Source organism: Aethina tumida, chromosome 5, assembly GCF_024364675.1.
Source record: "Aethina tumida isolate Nest 87 chromosome 5, icAetTumi1.1, whole genome shotgun sequence".
NCBI classification, from domain to species: domain Eukaryota; kingdom Metazoa; phylum Arthropoda; class Insecta; order Coleoptera; family Nitidulidae; genus Aethina; species Aethina tumida.
This window is the reverse complement of record NC_065439.1, coordinates 22278200-22296490: the sequence shown is the minus strand read 5'-3', so window position 1 is coordinate 22296490 and position 18291 is coordinate 22278200. Positions and strand designations below refer to the sequence as shown.

The 18291-nt window shown below is 26.6% G+C and overlaps 1 protein-coding gene across 5 annotated transcripts in view; it reads right to left on the bottom strand.

Moving 5' to 3' along the window:
* The window catches only part of LOC109600431 (CUGBP Elav-like family member 2), a 372127-nt gene that overhangs the window by 28522 nt on the left and 325314 nt on the right, over positions 1 to 18291 (bottom strand). The window lies entirely within an intron of this gene.

Here is an 18291-nt window from a genome sequence, read left to right as displayed (position 1 = left end):
AATTCTGCAAATTGACAATACCGCAAATCTTTAGTCCGGCGTTAACAATAACCTTGGTCCGAAGTCGTGCCAGTTAAAAACTTATTACGGCACACATTCGCGGAAAACCGAATCATCGAGCTCGAACTCCCCAATCGTTATGGAAACCTAATTGACAAGCGAGAAAACGAAAGTGCGCACTCGACACAGATACCAAAGTTATCTTATGCGTTTTTTGTCACGGCCAAACCGATACATTGAACGAACACACACACATATCTTCGCAACAAACGCAAACAACCGGAGGCCGAATGGTTTTTCTTCTGGCCAGGCGAGTTTCGCTTTCGTTGCAACGTTCCGAAGGAATTGTTTGGTTTGTGTGTAAACAGTTGTGGTGTCTACGATCCCGCACGTTGTTTATGAGCCATTTCGAAACTCGACTCTAAAATTTCTAAAGTACACATCGTACGTTTTCGTTCGCGTGAAGTAACTGACGGAATTGGGTTTAACGGCCCAGTTTATGTTTTAGCAATAACACAGAAAGGGAATAAGGTTACCGGTTTTTTTTTTGTATTTAAGTTGTAGTAGTTCGTTCGGACGTACCTGCAACAAAAAGAAAATGACGTTAGGAAATTGTTGGAATTAGTATCGAGTACAAACTATTATAAGCACTTTGACACCGGCCAATTGTCGATTGTTTAAAGGGATATTTATTGCTAAGTGAAAAATTATGTAAATACGAATAATTAAGCATTATTAATGAAAGTGGCAGTCCATGTATTATGTAAGTTTACCGCATGTTATCTATTTACATGGGTGCGATTATTTGCATTGTTGACTCGGCAAAACAGTATCCCAATTGCTGATGTGCATCAATTATGATATCAATAGACTATTCAGCAATAAATATGCGTGATGCATATTTTATTCTGTTCCTCTCACAATTATGAGATATAAAAAATAAATGTCAATAATAATTATACTAATTTTCTTATTATCAGTCCATAATAGAATTAAATCATCATTATGTGATGTACTATTTACATGTTATTGATTATTTACGTTATTTAGTCAGCAAAATGGTATCCCAATTGCTGACGTACTTTAATTATGACAGATACTTTTGTATTTGACTATTCATCAATAAATTTGCGTGACACATGTTGTATTTCTTTTATAATTACAGGATAAATAAAAACAGAAACATGCTATTGGTAATTATATCTATTTGCATATGATCAATCTACAGTAGAATTGGAAAAATAGTATACTGTTAATACTCGACACTCAAACATTTCAAATCAAAATTAATAATTTGAAAATAAAAATATAGAGTAAGACTATTTATTATACTATTATTATAGAAATGGTATAATTTAAATTTAATTGCTATTGGTAATTATATCTATTTGCATATGATCAATCTACAGTAAAATTTGAAAAATAATATACTGTCAACACTCGACACTCAAATAGTTGAAGTCAAAATTAATAATTTGAAAATAAAAACATAGGGTAAAACTATTTATTATAAAAATAGTATAATTCAAATTTAATTCCTATTGGTAATTATATCTATTTGCATATGATCAATTTACAGTAGAATTGAAAAAATAATATACTGTCAACACTCGATACTCAAACAATCAATATTAATAATTTGAAAATAAAAATATAGAGTAAAACTAATTATTATAAAAATGGTATAATTTAAATTAATTATTTAATTTTGTCAATAAAGAAGATATTAAGCTACTTTCTTAACCAATGAATCACATAATTCCAATATTCTTCTTTAGTATATATTTTGCAAATGGAAACTTTTTATTTATCTATTTTTTATTATATTTTATTGACAATAATTAAATTAACCAATAAAAAATTTAATTAATTTTATTTTAAGATTCTTAACTAATGAATCTATAAATCTATCTTCTTATATATTTTTTCAATAAAAAGAATATTTTTTAATTAAATATTTGATAATTTTAAATATATTAAGATTCTTAATTAATTAATACTCAAAAAGATACTTTACTTTCAGCTCTACAATTTACAACACGCCTTTTAGAAGGAGAAAATATTTTTATATTTTATATGAACGTTCTTTTAATTTTTTAGTAATTTAACTAAAATTTTACTAATCAATTTTAGTCAAGAGTTTTAACTGATGAATTTCTAAAAATATACATCTTAAAAACTCCTCATATATAACAAACAAAAACTTTTGGGATTTTTTAGCTAATTTTTTAATATAATTTTTAATTCTTTTTTTCAGTTCTACAATTTACTTATTCCTTTTATCAAGTAAAAATGTTTTCAGCTAATTTTATATTACTAATTCGATACATAACTAATTAATTTTTTGTTAAGAGTAACTAATGATGTATTTTTCTTTATAATTTTTCAGTTACACGAATTTATAACACAATGAATATTTTGTGTAATTTTAACTAATTTTTGAATTTAATTTTTAATAATTATAAACATATAAACAACAACATTCTTAGCTAATTAACCGTTAATGTATTTTTCTTTCAAAGTCTATAATTTTTTGATTTTTAATGAAAGGAATATTTTATTTTTAGCTAATTTTTTAACCTTTTTTTAATAATATTAAACATTAAGATTCTTAATTAATGATTAATGCATACATTAAATTTTCTTTTCCTTCCAAATTTACAGTTTTTCACACGTTGTTTTGTTAAGCATAATTTTTAGACAAATTTGAATAAACAATTCTAATAATTTTTTAAGTAATTCATACAACTTTTATTTAATTTTGGCTTTAGATTCTTAATAAATTAGTTAAATTAAAAAAAATAAAAATAAATCCCCAAAGAAATATTGATGAAGCAAAGAACTTGATAACTATCTATAATTTGTTTAATTTCCGTAAATACTTCAAATTTGTGACTCAATTAAAAGTATTTTTGACGTCAAGACTAGAAAAACAGACTTGATATTTTAACAAAGACACATTTTAAGTTATTATGGTACCTACTAGGTACTGTCATTCATAATGGTGTAAAAGGTATTTAAAATAATCAAAGGTTAAAATAATTTTAATTAATTTGTTGTTGGCAAAGTCAATTTCCAATTACCTCACGTTAAAATGTAAACAACTACGTCGAAAATTTCCTTTTTCTCCAACTCACACAATTACGATTACATCCAAAACAAGCGATTAAATAAATTGGAAAGTTCTGTTTAACTTACAGCATACTAAATTCATGTTTATTTTGTCTATTAGTGAGCGCCTTTCGAGTTTCTTAAACTCGCTATGTTTCCATTCCGAGTAAATATTGGAGGTTATGCGGAGATTACGAAAACAATTTATACGAGTGCGCCAGAATCGCGCCTCGGTTGCCTTTCGGACATTCAATTACAACTTTTCCCCATAATCCCATCCTCAGGTGCGATGAAAATTAAACGAAACACACTCCCTATCATCTTAATTACTGCTTTTCCACTATTGCATTTAATTAACTACGCAAAGAAGGCAACAATTCGCTTACACGGAACGGATCTTGAGGTGTTTCGAACGATTCGAAACAAGTTGGGGAGACCGTCGAAGTTTCGGAACGCAGTCGCATCCCCCGGAGGTTACGGACGGATTTAAATATTTCGAGAACGTCCCCAACTTCACCGTCCGGAGACAGTTGACGCAGTGTTCCGATGTAAATGCATTTAGTGGAGCCGATATGCTCAAGGTTTTCGGGGGGAAAGGGTTAGGAGCCGCCCGGGACTCGGTCCGAATCTGTCAATTTGTTGTGCAGTGCATCCGCATAATTGCACGGGAATTATGAGGGTATCCCCCGGCGGGACGGACGATGCAGTTTCTCGATCGCGTCGCGAGAATTGAAACTATTATTTTTATTTTAAACGTTCATAATACCGAGATTATTAAGGTATATTATCAACAAAATATGCAGAAAACTTTAGTGGGAATTTGATTTTATTTGGTACATAATAAAAATTATACAACTTTTGAACTCAGAAAATTTTAAATAAAATTAATTAAGGAAATATGTAAGTGTATATTATTTTTAAGATTCTAAATATTCTATATTTTTAATAAATTTCTAAAAATAATCACTTTTTTATATATTTAAAATCATTTTGTTAGATTTTTTAAAGAGCTCTTCTGTAGAAGGGGTGATAAAAGGATTTAAATAATTCTTTAATTTTATTTATTATAAAATATAATCATATCAGTACCAGCTTTCTTAAAGGTTATCCTTATAAAAGACTGACTATAATTTTCCGTAAATAATTCAAATTTGTAACTCAATTAAAAACGTCAAGACTAGACAAACTTGAAACATTTCATTAACAAGAAATGTAGAAAATTTAGTTGAATTTATTTTTATTTGCTACATAATAACAGTTATAAAACTTTTGAGCTCAGAAACTATTGAATAAAATTAATTAGGGAAATATGTGAGGTAGGGGGCACACTTTACACCCTCACTGATTTTTAAAGTTCTAAATATTTTATATTTACTATACATTTTGTGTATAAATAATATTATTTTAGATCTTTTAGAGGTCATCTATAGAAGGGGATAAAATGATAATAATCTATTGCAGTATTCTACAAAATCAATAAAACAATACTGACTGAGAAATCAAGACATCAAGAAAAAATGTATAATAGTATGATGTACAATTCTAATATTGTTTTAAGTAATTCATACAATTTTTAATTCATTTTGGCTTTAGATTCTTAATAAATTAGTTAAATTAAAAAAAAATAATAATAATAAATCCCCGAAGAAATATTGATGAAATAACGAACTTGATAACTATCTATAATTTTCCGCAAATAATTCAAATTTGTAACTCAATTAAAAACGTCAAGACTAGACAAATTTGAAACATTTCATTAACAAGAAATGTAGAAAATTTAGTTGAATTTGTTTTTATTTGCTACATAATAACAGTTATAAAACTTTTGAGCTCAGAAACTATTGAATAAAATTAATTAGGGAAATATGTGAGGTAAGGGGCACACTTTACACCCTCACTGATTTTTAAAGTTCTAAATATTTTATATTTACAATACATTTTGTGTATAAATAATATTATTTTAGATCTTTTAGAGGTCATCTATAGAAGGGGATAAAATGATAATAATCTATTGCAGTGTTCTACAAAAACAATAAAACAATACTGACTGAGAAATCAAGACATCAAGAAAAAATGTATAATAGTATGATGTACAATTCTAATATTGTTTTAAGTAATTCATACAATTTTTAATTCAATTTGGCTTTAGATTCTTAATAAATTAGTTAAATTAAAAAAAATAATAAATCTTTTAGAGGTCATCTATAGACTAATACTGACTGAGAAATCAAGACATTAAGAAAAAATGTATAATAGTATGACCTCATCGAGCTTTTCCAAAGCTTAAATATGAAAAACAACCAATTATGCAAAAAATAATTCTGGAAACATATATCATTTATAATTTTGAAGGCATAAACATAACGATAAATATCAAAATTTTCGTTTCAACCCAAATAAAAATAAAATAAAATAGGTCAGTTTAATATTGGAGTGGTTTTATCAAAAGGCAAAGTCTAAACGTAATATAAAAAACGATAAAACAAAAGCATAAAAATGCCAATAAGACAAATCGCCCCTTATTGATTTATAGACGAGAATTCCATTTAATTTAATAGAATTTGGAGAAATTGTCGGTAATATCGCGTGTAATTAGTCCATTGTATAAAACTGCAGTTAAACAGTCGTAATGCATGTTTCCATATCCAATTTGAAAATAAAAGATTATACGACGATATCAATGCGACCTAAAATTCTTTATGGCTAATGTATTCGCTAATGGTCGGTTAAAAGCTATTTTCCCTTTTCACTCCCGTAACACTATACGTCGATTTTATAAAAACACAACTGATGGGAGTAAACAGCAAATATTAAATGTCTAATAATGGGCGGCGCACAAACGGGTGATTGAATGTCAAATGAAACCGATATTTTTAACTATTATCTAGCTTTTGTTTACCCAAGTATTAATTTACATTGTCTGGCGCACTATCGCCGAATTATCATCCTTTAAACAAATTCAAAAACCGAATACTGAACCGGAGACAGTTCAGAATATGTACGCCTTAATTTACGGCGAAGCTTAACAATTTCAATAATGCATACGATCATGTCAAGTTTACGCCGCGTTGCTTTTATTCGCACAAAACCTTATATGACGCGACGTATTTGAATTTTAGATGAATAATATAACTTAAGTAATGCCATTTGCATATTGCCAACAAACTTGAGGAGCGTACATCTTTTAACGATGCGGCGCCACAGTAAAAATGATTTTCCTCGTCAGCCGTGAAATGTGGTTATTAATATTTTAGGGATGGTGTTATTTTTAATATCTGCTGAATTTATAAGGGTCGTTTCGCAGACTAATGTATTTTGGCGGATGCGCCGTTTGGAACATACTGACTGGGTGGGTATATAGTGTGACCCATGACCACCGACCATTTTATTTACAACAATATCCTTATTACAAATTAATAAAATATGATTTCGGCAATTTTTATGAAAGTTATACCTTTAATTAAAAAACATATTAATTGAACTAAAAGTTTTTGTAATTAATTTATTTTCTGATCTAAACCAACTAAATAAATGCAGAATAAAATATGATATAAATATTTTATGACTTAATTAAGGTTCTTAATTCTGTGATTTTTTTATCAGGAGGATTCAATTCATTAGATTTATGTGTTTTCTAATTCTGTCACACACATTTATAAATAATTTGGATATTATCCAAAGCCGCATTTCTTTTGGTCAATTTTAATAGTTTCTAACTCTCCTGCTATTGAAGCTATATTTTTTTGTTAAACTCTTTGTATATTCATTTTTACATCAGAAATGTGCCCCTACAAGATGATGTAAGGATATCCAAACACCCTCTTTACAAAATATTTTGTAGCATGCATAGATTTTTTTATTTACCTTTTGACGTTATTATTCATTAGTATAGAATTACAGTTCAAAATTTATCAAATTAGTGCACAAAGCCTATTTTACCATTGCCTATTGGATATTCTTCAAAGCTGTATTCCTATTGGTCAATTTTAAGAGCTTCTAAGCTCTCCTGCTATTTAAGCTATATTTTTTGTTAAATTCTTTGTATATTCACTTTTACATCAGAAATGTGCCCCTACAAGATGGTGTAAGCATATCCAAAAACAAGAGCTGCATTCCTGATAGCCAACTTTAAAAGCTTCTAAGCTCTCCTGGTATTGAAGCTATAATTTCTTTGTTAAATTCTTTATAATTAGCTTTTACCTAAGAAATGTGCCCCTACAAGATGATGTAAGGATATCCAAACACCCCCTTTACACAATATTTTATGGCATGCATAGATTTTTTTATTTACCTTTTGACGTTATTATTCATAAGTATAGAATTACAGTTCAAAATTTATCATATTAGAGCATGAAACCTATTTTACCATTGTCTATTGGATATTCTCCAAAGCTGTATTCCTGTTGGTCAATTTTAATAGCTTCTAGCTCTCCTGCTATTGAAGCTATATTTTTTGTTAAATTCTTTGTATATTCACATTTACATCAGAAATGTGCCCCTACAAGATGGTGTAAGCATATCCAAACAACAGCTGCATTCCTGTTGGTCAACTTTAAAACTTCTAAGCTCTTCTGATATTGAAGCTATAATTTTTTCGTTAAATTCTTTATAATTAACTTTTACTTAAGAAATGTGCCCCTACAAGATGATGTAAGCATATTCAAATACCCTCTTTACAAAACATTTTATGGCATGCATAGATTTTTTTATTTACCTTTTGACGTTATTATATATTAGTATAGAATTACAGTTCAAAATTTATCATATTAGAGAACAAAGCCTATTGGATATTTTCAAAAGCTGCATTCCTGTTAGTCAACTTTAACAGCTTCTACCCCTCCTGCTATTGAAGCTATCATTTTTTTGTATATCCTTGTATATTCACTTTTACATCAGAGAGGTGTCCCCTACAAGGAGGTGCAAAGATATACAAGTATATACAAAATATTTTTATGATTTGCCACAGTTTTTAATATTTATCTTTTGACATTCATCAAAATTGAATAATCAATAAAAAAGTTACGAGCTTCCATGTGGAGCCTATGAGTTATGAAAATTTAATGGGTAATTTTGCCATATATCTATTGAAAATGTACAAAACGTGTGACACTTCGCTTGATAACAAACACTGCTATTTTTTTATTGAAACTTGTGTACTTTACACTTTTATCGGTGCATATTTAAAACGATTTTTTTGCAAATATTGACTGTTCTCATAAACGAGCGCGTCGACAACAAATATAATGGAACAAAAACAAAATTTGTTGTTTGTTTCACCGGATAATTTGTCTTTGTTTCTGATTTGACATTATGTGATCTGTAAGGAATCTACTCGTTAAAATTGTTGTTCTGAATCTCGTTCCGGTGAGCACTGCTGCATTTTGTTCGTTCATCAATTGTGTTTCGAGCGGATTCGTTAAAAATATTCATTATAGCGTACATAAATTTTAAGGCTCCGTCTGAAAAATGCGGTCAAAGGTAACGTTTTGCCCCGTTAATAAACTTCAATAATGGGGGGCTTTTTCATCCAGCATCTAACGAAAATAATTCCGCCCGGAGTCAAATTGTCGAGCGGCAAACAACATTTAAAAAAGGTACGCCAGACCAAACAAAAGTGTGGTACAAAACTTTAATTGCTACACATGTAACAACCGGGCAATGAAGTCACAACTACGGTTAATCTCGGCCATGACCATTGTACGTTAAAACCAAAGGTTAAAACTATTACCATACCGCGGAGCAATATGTAATTTATTGGCCAAGAAATTTTAATTAGTCCATTGTTTCGATGGGTTCGTATGCGTTTATTCGAAAGACCTAAGTCGTTGTCGATTAGTTTCAATACTACGAAGCCCTTCTACGTTTTCTGACACTGACACTGTAAACTACTGTAGTCTCAAAGTTAAAAATCTGGAAAAGTAATTTTGAGCAGGAGTTGTAGCCCGATTTCCATCCTGATCTAGCCTCCAAAACATCTTGTAGAAACATATACGAAGGTGTGGTGGGTTAATTTCTCGAAACAGTAAATAAATGCACGGAGGCGCATCATGTGCCTATCAAGGGACATCATCAGAATTCGTATTTGATGGGAAAACGTTCGACGGGAGGAACGTGGAAAAATGAAGGATGAATTTTTGAGGCACTGGAAGCTGGTTTTAGTGTGAACAATGGTGTCGGACGGTCGCGTCCTCGTATTGTATCATTCACGTGAACACCTAGGCGTCATTGTTATTAGCTAACCACCTGATTATGTGGGTTGGGCCCGGATTGTCTAGATGGGATCATCGCATAGCTACGGTCGCGTTTAAACAATCCAACCGGGTGTTTACACGTCGTACTGGACGTTTCAAACAATAAGAACATCCACACCGCCATCGAGGACTATTTATAAACTCCATAACCGTTCCCAGAATCCGTTTCTGGGTCTCGACAGGTTTGCAGGTGGTGATTCATAAAACTACCAGCCACCACGTATCGTCCATACACACTGGGTTGCGTTTGTTTGGGTATGTGTGTGTGTGTCTGTGCAAACGTGAATCGCTTTATTAACTTGGCATTATTCCTGTGGAAATACATTCGTTTCTCGTTCGCGACGTCCATTGAAAATCACGTTCATGGATGTTATACATACACAGATACTAATGTCTTTTGTACGTGCCGTAATGCCAAGACGTTGGGTATTGCAGTTTTATGTCGGTCGGATCGGACGTCGCACCAGTAGCGTAACGCAAAATCAATGGTAATGGGTGCTTCTACAAAGTTATGCCGAAAACGTTTTTCAAGGGATTAGGTGCGTTTTTTTACGAAGTGCCAGTGATTTTAGACGTTATACTACTGCATTGTTCTATTAAATAAAGTATTTCATATTTTAGATTTAATGTCGAGATATTAAATTAGATATTACAAAAATAATTATTCTAAATGATTATTATATATTTCAGTTTGAAAATAATTTATGGGCAGTTCAATTTATATATTTTTAGTCTAAAATTAAAGAGTTTAAAATAAATAAATTGTGGTTAATTCTACTAATATTTTATTGTTTTCAAGGTTGAATAAAAATGCATATTATTATTCGCTTTCTCAGATTATAAACAATTTTAGTGTTTATTAGTATTTTTTAGATCTTTAATTGTTTTCTATTATTATTTATTGAAATTGTCATAATTTTAAGTAAAAAAAAATATTTTTAAAGAAATATTTATATTTCACATAAATAAGTATAATAAATGTTATTAAAATATATTAAATTATTTTTATGGTATCAATAAATCATAATAAAATAATTTTAATTTTAAACTCAGTAATAAATAATATTTATTTATTTCTAGGATTTCAAGAACCTTTCATTCATATTAAAATATGTTATTCATATTTTCTATTGACTTATAAATAAATAAATATATAATAAATAATGATTATGGATGGATATTTTTTAAATATTCTTTTCAACTATTTATAAATCATTTATTCAACTTTATTACAAATATAAAACAAAAAAGAAATTATTATTTTACTAAAATATGTTGAAATACTTTTTTATTATTAAATAAGTTTTAATACAATTATAATTTTAATTATAAATTTAGTAATAAATAACAATTTGATTTATTCTAATTTATCATAAAAACTAAAATAATGTATAATAATTATTTAAGTTTAAATTTGATTAGATTATATTACGTAAAATAAGAATTAAAATCACATAAATAACACAATTTAATTAAAAGTCAAATATTCTCATTTTATTAGCTTAATTATAGAAATTTTATTTAATTTTACAATTATAAATGAAGATAAAATTTATTATTTAAAAAATGTGTATACATATAAACTCTTTTATTGTTTGTTAAATTAAAATAAATATCAGAATTGCTATAATTTTCAATAAAAATTAAATTCAAAAAACTATAACCATAAACTTGTACTGTATGTATTATAATATAAATGTAATAAATATTATTAATGGAATACATTAAAATATATTTTTAAATTACAATTTTAATTCCAAATTCAGTAATAAATAATTATATTATTTCTTTCATTTATTGTAGAAGGTTAAATAGAACACTTTAAATTTTATAATTTAATAAAAAATAAAAAACAAGAATGATAAAAAAAATTATTAAACCAAAAATTGTTGTAAACGTTTTGAGATAAAGTTTATTATTTTATAAATTTTGAATAGGTTGTTGTAAAACGATACAACGTAATAAAAAATCAAATATTCTAATTTAAGGTCAGTTAAAGAATATATTTTTTTTTTGTATTTCTATGAGTGTAAACGTTTTTTTCAGTAGATTGTTGCAAACGTTTTGAGATAAAATTTATTATTTAAAAATTTAAAATATTTATTAAAATAATTAATTTTAAAAATAATACAAACTACTAATAATTAATAATATTTTTAATTATTTTATAAAAAAAATTAAAAAAAAAATAATTATATAAAAAAATTTGATTAATCCATAGTTTTAATATTAATTTAGCTTATAAACATTTTATAAAACGACACAAGCTAATATACAATCAAATATACTAATGGCTTAATTAGGGAATATGTTTTTTCTTTATTTTTCTGATGATAGAATAGAATTAGATTTAAATGTTTTAAATTAAATCTAATTTCAGATATATTTTTTATTGTATTATATTTTTAATAAAAGAAATTTTTTAGTAAAATTTTAAAAGCCAATAAGAAATTGATCATAATTATTTTATAATTTCTACTTTATTATCAACAAGCAAAAATTAACTATTATGTATTTTTTATAAAACAAAAATCATAATTAAGAAATATTAATTTAAAATAAAATAAAATAAAATAAAATAAATTTACAGCTGTTGATTTCTAAAAAAAGAGTAAAGTAAAATTATTGAAATTGATAACCGAATTAAATTAATTATTAAACTAAAAAGTAACAAAATTATTAATGTTAATAATATAGACCCAAAATACAATTTTAATTCTACATTCAAGAATAAAATATTTTTGTTTATTTTAAAATGAATTAAAGAACAATTAAGAAATAAATTGTTTTTTAATAAAGAAGTTAATTGATGATAACTTATACCATCAATAAAAAATATCATTATTATAATTAAGTTTTTTACAGTAATGATACAAAAATCTAATATTTTTGTATCATTCGACGTATTAAACTAATAATAGTCCAATATTGCTGTTTAATTAAATTTAATTTATACAAGTTTTGGCCCAGTTAACATTAATGTTAATTATTACCTATTGGTAATACTAAAATAAACAAATTTTAACACAAAATTACTCAACCGAAATTAGGGTGAAAAATAATACAGTGTCAATTCGAGTATCAAAAACCCAAAATTACAATATCGCTGAATAAACATTGCGTTCTAGAATTACCATTTAGCGAATGTGTCACCGGAATATTTTACATAAATTAAAACATTTAGCTCGGACTTACCTCCGAGACAATAATATGTTATTAACGTTGCGTCGCCCAAAATGCGTGTCAGCGGGGCCCTTGTGTGTATTTTTAATTTTGGAAAAATGATATACGCATTACATATAACACATCGTTCAATAAGTCCCGACACTAACAACAAAAACATTTTTTTTTTCAAAAATCATTTTTGTTCATCAATATAATCTCCTTTTAGAGTCATACAATAGTTCCAACGCCTTTCCAACATTTCTATACCATGTTTATAAAAGGATTTATCCTTTGCTTCAAAATAGGATTCCGTTTCGGCAATGACGTCCTCATTCGTGCCAATTTTTTTTACCTGGAGCATTTTTTTGAGATAAGCAAAGAGCCAGTAGTCGCTGGGAGCTAAATCTGGCGAATACGGGGAGGAGGGAAGCAAATCAAAGCCCAAGTCGTTCAATTTTGCCTTTGTTTTCATGGACTTGTGGCTTGCTGTTTTGTTCCATTGAAAGCAATCGCGGCACCCACTTTGAAAAAACCTTTTTCATGCTTAATTTTTTATGAAGGATCGTAAATACGCTTCCAGATGATATCTGTGTCATTTCTGCAATCTCACGGACCTTCATTTTGCGACTTTTCATTATAATTTTTAACACTTCAATCATATTTTCCGGTGTAACGGCTTCCAATGGCCTACCCGAACGTTCCGCATTGCTTGTGTCTGTACGACCACGTTTAAACTCAGCGTACCACCAACAAATCGTTGGTTTGGATGGAGAGGAGTCCGGGTAATGTTTTTCAAGCCATTGCTGAGCTTCTACGGTGTTTTTACCCATTAAAAAACAATGTTTTATCAACACGAGAAACTCACTTTTCTCCATTTTTCAAACAAATTACAAAGTGACTTTACTCTAACCTCGATAACTCTGCTGTTTGTGGTCCGATCGACGTGAAATTTTCACATGTTTCATGTAAAGGTTCGTACTTTAAGGAAACGTGGCCAGTTTGGTACTACTAGGTCCATTTCTGGGTTAGTCTCCGGACTTATTGAACGATGTGTTACTAGTTCCTATAGAAAACCAGGTTGAGTACTTGGTCTTTACTGCTTGTTATATATACTAGAGGTCGGATATTCTCGGTAGTACTATTATTCTAATAACTATATACTATAGTACAATAGTACTAATTTCTATAGAAAACCATAACATCATAACTGGTATCATATATCAAATTTATTGGGATTTATTGTCCGAAAATATACAATAAATTTTTGTTGTCGCCCATAAATTACGGGGACGGGACGAATTCGGTCGCGTAACGACCGTCAGTTTACGTACGTACGTACACATCGCGCAAAACGGTGAGACCGTGAAATCCGATGCGACGAGTAACGCGAACCGCGGTACCGCGATCATGGTGGAGCACGTTTTTACAGACGAACTGCAACCGACCGAACGGCCGTGCGAGAATCTAAGCGGCTCGACGAAGGCCAAACGTCTTGCCCATTACCCATTACATCAACACGTAATTACAATAAACAAATCGTCGTGTGCATTTATTGTATAATATCGCATGCATTTAATTTGCAAACGAGAAAACCGATCCGGCACGATTGCGGCGGCCTCAGAAGCGGAGCGGTCGGGTGCTCTAATTGAATTCTGCGCCTGTCAGTGTTTACATACAGGTGGTTATGTAATGTGGATTTCTAAAACAGGTGCCGTGAAAATTGCTCTTGCTTCTTAAAGGAGAATTTCTCTCGGAGGAATTTTAAGTTAGATGTAAAAGTTAATGAAGGGTTGAGGGCGTTCGCCTGTTCGTAACGACTGAAAGAAGTTTTTGGATTGTTGGGAAATCTCTAAGAAACATTCTCAGTGTATAATTATGATCTTCAGATTACAACACTATTTCCAGATTATTTTGCTGAGTGAAGTAAACGTATATATATTCATCGATATATATTCATCGAAAACCGTTTTTTTTTTTTAAATTATTAAAAGAAACAAAGGAATTTAGTAATGAACTCTTAAAATCTAATTACTTAATAATATTATCCTCAAATTTTTTTTATTTAAATTTTTAAAATTTGAAGTAAAATTATTAAAATTGTCATCCTAATAAATTATTGTATAAACTTAAAAAATAGCAAACAATAACAAAAAATATATATTTTTTATTATAAAAATCTAATTAAGTTATAATTAAATTTAATATTTATAAATTGAATATTTAAAATATTCATAAACATTTTAATTTATTTTTAATTAAATTAAATAACAGTTTAGAAGAAAACTCATTAAGTCTAATGAAAAAATGAATTATTTTATAAATTATGTCTCAATCTAATAATGTATTATGTAATTTTTTATTGTAATTAACGTCTGTTATAAAATATAATAATAAGATAATGGATTAATATTACATTATTAATAATTAATGATTTTAAAAATTATGAATATTAAGTTTAACATTTCTTTTATAAAAAGTTCAATTTCGCCCATATTAAACAAAATTAAAACTGACAAAATGTCGAAAAAATTATATATTATATATTATATATTATATATTCTGTATAATATTTTGAATTATTAATAAAATCAAATATTTAATTAAATTATAATTTTAATTATTATATTTTTTATTAATTTTTAAATAAATTAAACAACAATTTAGAAGATCTTTATTCATTATTTTATAAATTATATCTTACGTAATAATCTATTACGTAAATTTTTGTTTTGTCTGCAATAAAATAATCTAAAATATTAATTAATAATATTTTGAAAAATTATGATTACTAATTTTAAATTTTTTTTTTGAAAAATCATAGCTAAAATTATTAAACTTGATCCATGTTAAACTATTTTATATAAAATTTTGTATTATTAATAAAATAGATGTATTTTTATTATAAAAATATTAGGTTATAATTTGAAATATAAATTGAATAATATTTTTTTATTAATTTTTAAATAAATTATACAACAATTTAGAACAAAACTCTTTAAATTTAATAAGAAACTTCATTATTTTAAAAATTATATTTCATTATATTTTGTTTTATTAATTCTTAAATAAATTAAACAACAATTTAGAAGAAAACTCTTTAAATCTAATAAGAAACTTCGTTATTTTATAAATTATTCCTCATTTTAATAGTCTATTACATAATTTTTATGTTTAAAATATAATTTAAAAATTAAGGTGTAATATAAAATTAAAGTAAAAAACAGATGTTCCAGAAACGGAAAAAGATAATGAAACAATACAATATCAATAGAATAGAAAAAATTAACAGAAAAAATTGTTATTATTAAACAAAATTAAAAGTGACAAAATGTAGAAAAAATTATATATTAAGTATTCTGTTACGTAAATTTTTGTTTTGTCTGTAATAAAATAATTTAAAATATTGATTAATAATATTTTGAAAAATTATGATTACTAATTTTATTATTATTATTATATTTTTTTGACAAATAATTTTAAATTAAATTATTAAATTCAAAAATGACAAAATGTCTAAAAAATTATATTCTATTTTATATAAAATTTTGTATTATTAATAAAATAGATATATTTTTTATTATAAAAATTTAATTAAGGTTATAATTTTAATTATAAATTGAACAATATTTTTTATTAATTTTTAAATAAATTAAACAACAATTTAGAAGAAAACTCTTTAAATCTAATAAAAAATTTGGTTATATTTTATAAATTATATCTCATTTTAATAGTCAATTACATAAATTTTTGTTATAATTTACGCCTGTAATAAAATGATCTAAATATTCGATTAATAAAATTTTTAAAAATTGTGATTAATTTTAATAATTTTTAATAAATCCGTTAAAGTTAACATTATTAATCTTGACTAATATTAAATTAAATTATTAAATTATAAAGTGACAAAATATTTAAATGTTTAATGTTTTAAAGAGAACTTTTTAAATCTAATAAGAAAATTCATTATTTTATAAATTTATAAAAGTAATAAATATATAAAAAATATCTAAGTATTCGATTATAAATATTTTTAAAATTAAGATTATTAACTTACTCAGCCATAAAGTAATGGTATATATTTCTGAGAAACTCAAAAAAAAAAAAAAAAAAAATACATTCTTAAAAATGAATAAAAAAAAATGAATATAATTATAAATAATAATGAAGGTTTAAGGGCGCTGGCATCACTGTCAGAAGTGTAATATGTTCTTGAATTGCTGGAAAATCTTGAAAATTTCCAATATGCATACTTAATGAAAATTTATGCTCTCCACATCAAAGTAAAAAACTTTAAAACTACCGTATTTTTTGGTGAGATTGTGTGTTGCCGAAGTTTGTAATTAAAATAGTTCGCTGCTAATGTAGACAAAGGAAAAAAAAACTTGCGTTGAGAACATGCTTTCTTAAAAAATTATTTTATTAAAAAATCTCGTAATGAAGATATAAAAGAATTTTTTAATTATATAATAAACTTGGTTTATAGAAATACGTGAGATTAGATTAATTTTACAACCTTTTCTTGGTTGTATAGAAGAAAATTAATTATGTATTTAATATGGAACACTTTTATGTCATTAATTTAAATACTATGTTTTCTCTGCGGAGGCGACTTGTTTATTTTGTCCCCCAACAAACTTTACTTAACCATGTTCGTTTAATTAATTAAAACTTACTGTAATAAATTGAATCACATACCTGAAAATTAAAAAAAAAATAATATTAATTAAAACTCCAATACAAATTCGAATATAATACTACAAGGAAATGATTCAGTGATGATTGTGCAAATACATCACTTAATTGTGTTTAAAAATAGGATAAGTTGGTGCAAAACCTCAAATCTATTTACGTTGCAGCCAAGGCATCCGATAATTGCACACAATTACCGAATCTCGTTCCTTTCACGGTCGTTTCAAATTTTTTCGTTTCGGCCTAACGTACACTTATAAATGCATAATCGATATGAACGCAAAGCGAAAATTAACGTTTAATTTTAAACGTTGCTCACACCTTACCAGGGCCCCACTTGAATAATTTTAAGTGCAAATAAATACATCGGTAATTAGGTGTTGCCGAGGAAAAGAGGCGTTTTGCACATCCAAGATGTACTTATTGGCAATGTCGTGTTTCGAAACTTTCCGTTTTATTGTCTCCGGTAAATTATTGCGCCGGAGAAAATTAAATAATTGTCGGGATTGAGTTGTTTTTATTATTCTTTAATAATAAGATTTTATTGCGGTTTGAATGTCATCAACAAAATGTTTCATTAAAAAATATTTTCTGTTAATTTATAATATAAAATGTATAAAGTATAATATATATATATATATATATATATATATAAGTTTTAACAAAAAATATCTGTAATTAATTTTTATGTTTAAAATATAATATAAAAATTAAGGTGTAACATAAAATTAAAGTAAAAACAGATGTTTCAGGAACTGAAAAACATAATGAAAATATTAATTAAGTGTAATTCAAATATTTTTATTAAAATATAGAATATATAAATTAAGTTTTAACAAAAAATATCTGTAACTAATTTTTATGTCTAAAATATAATTTAAAAATTAAGGTGTAACATAAAATTAAAGTAAAAAACAGATATTTCGGGAACTGAAAAAGATAATGAAAATATTAATTAAGTTAAAAATTTTACAATATCAATAGAATAGAAAAAATTAACAGAAAAAATTGTTTTTAACATGAAAATATGAAAGACAATTTAGTAGATTTATATTATAATCTAAAAAATACAATC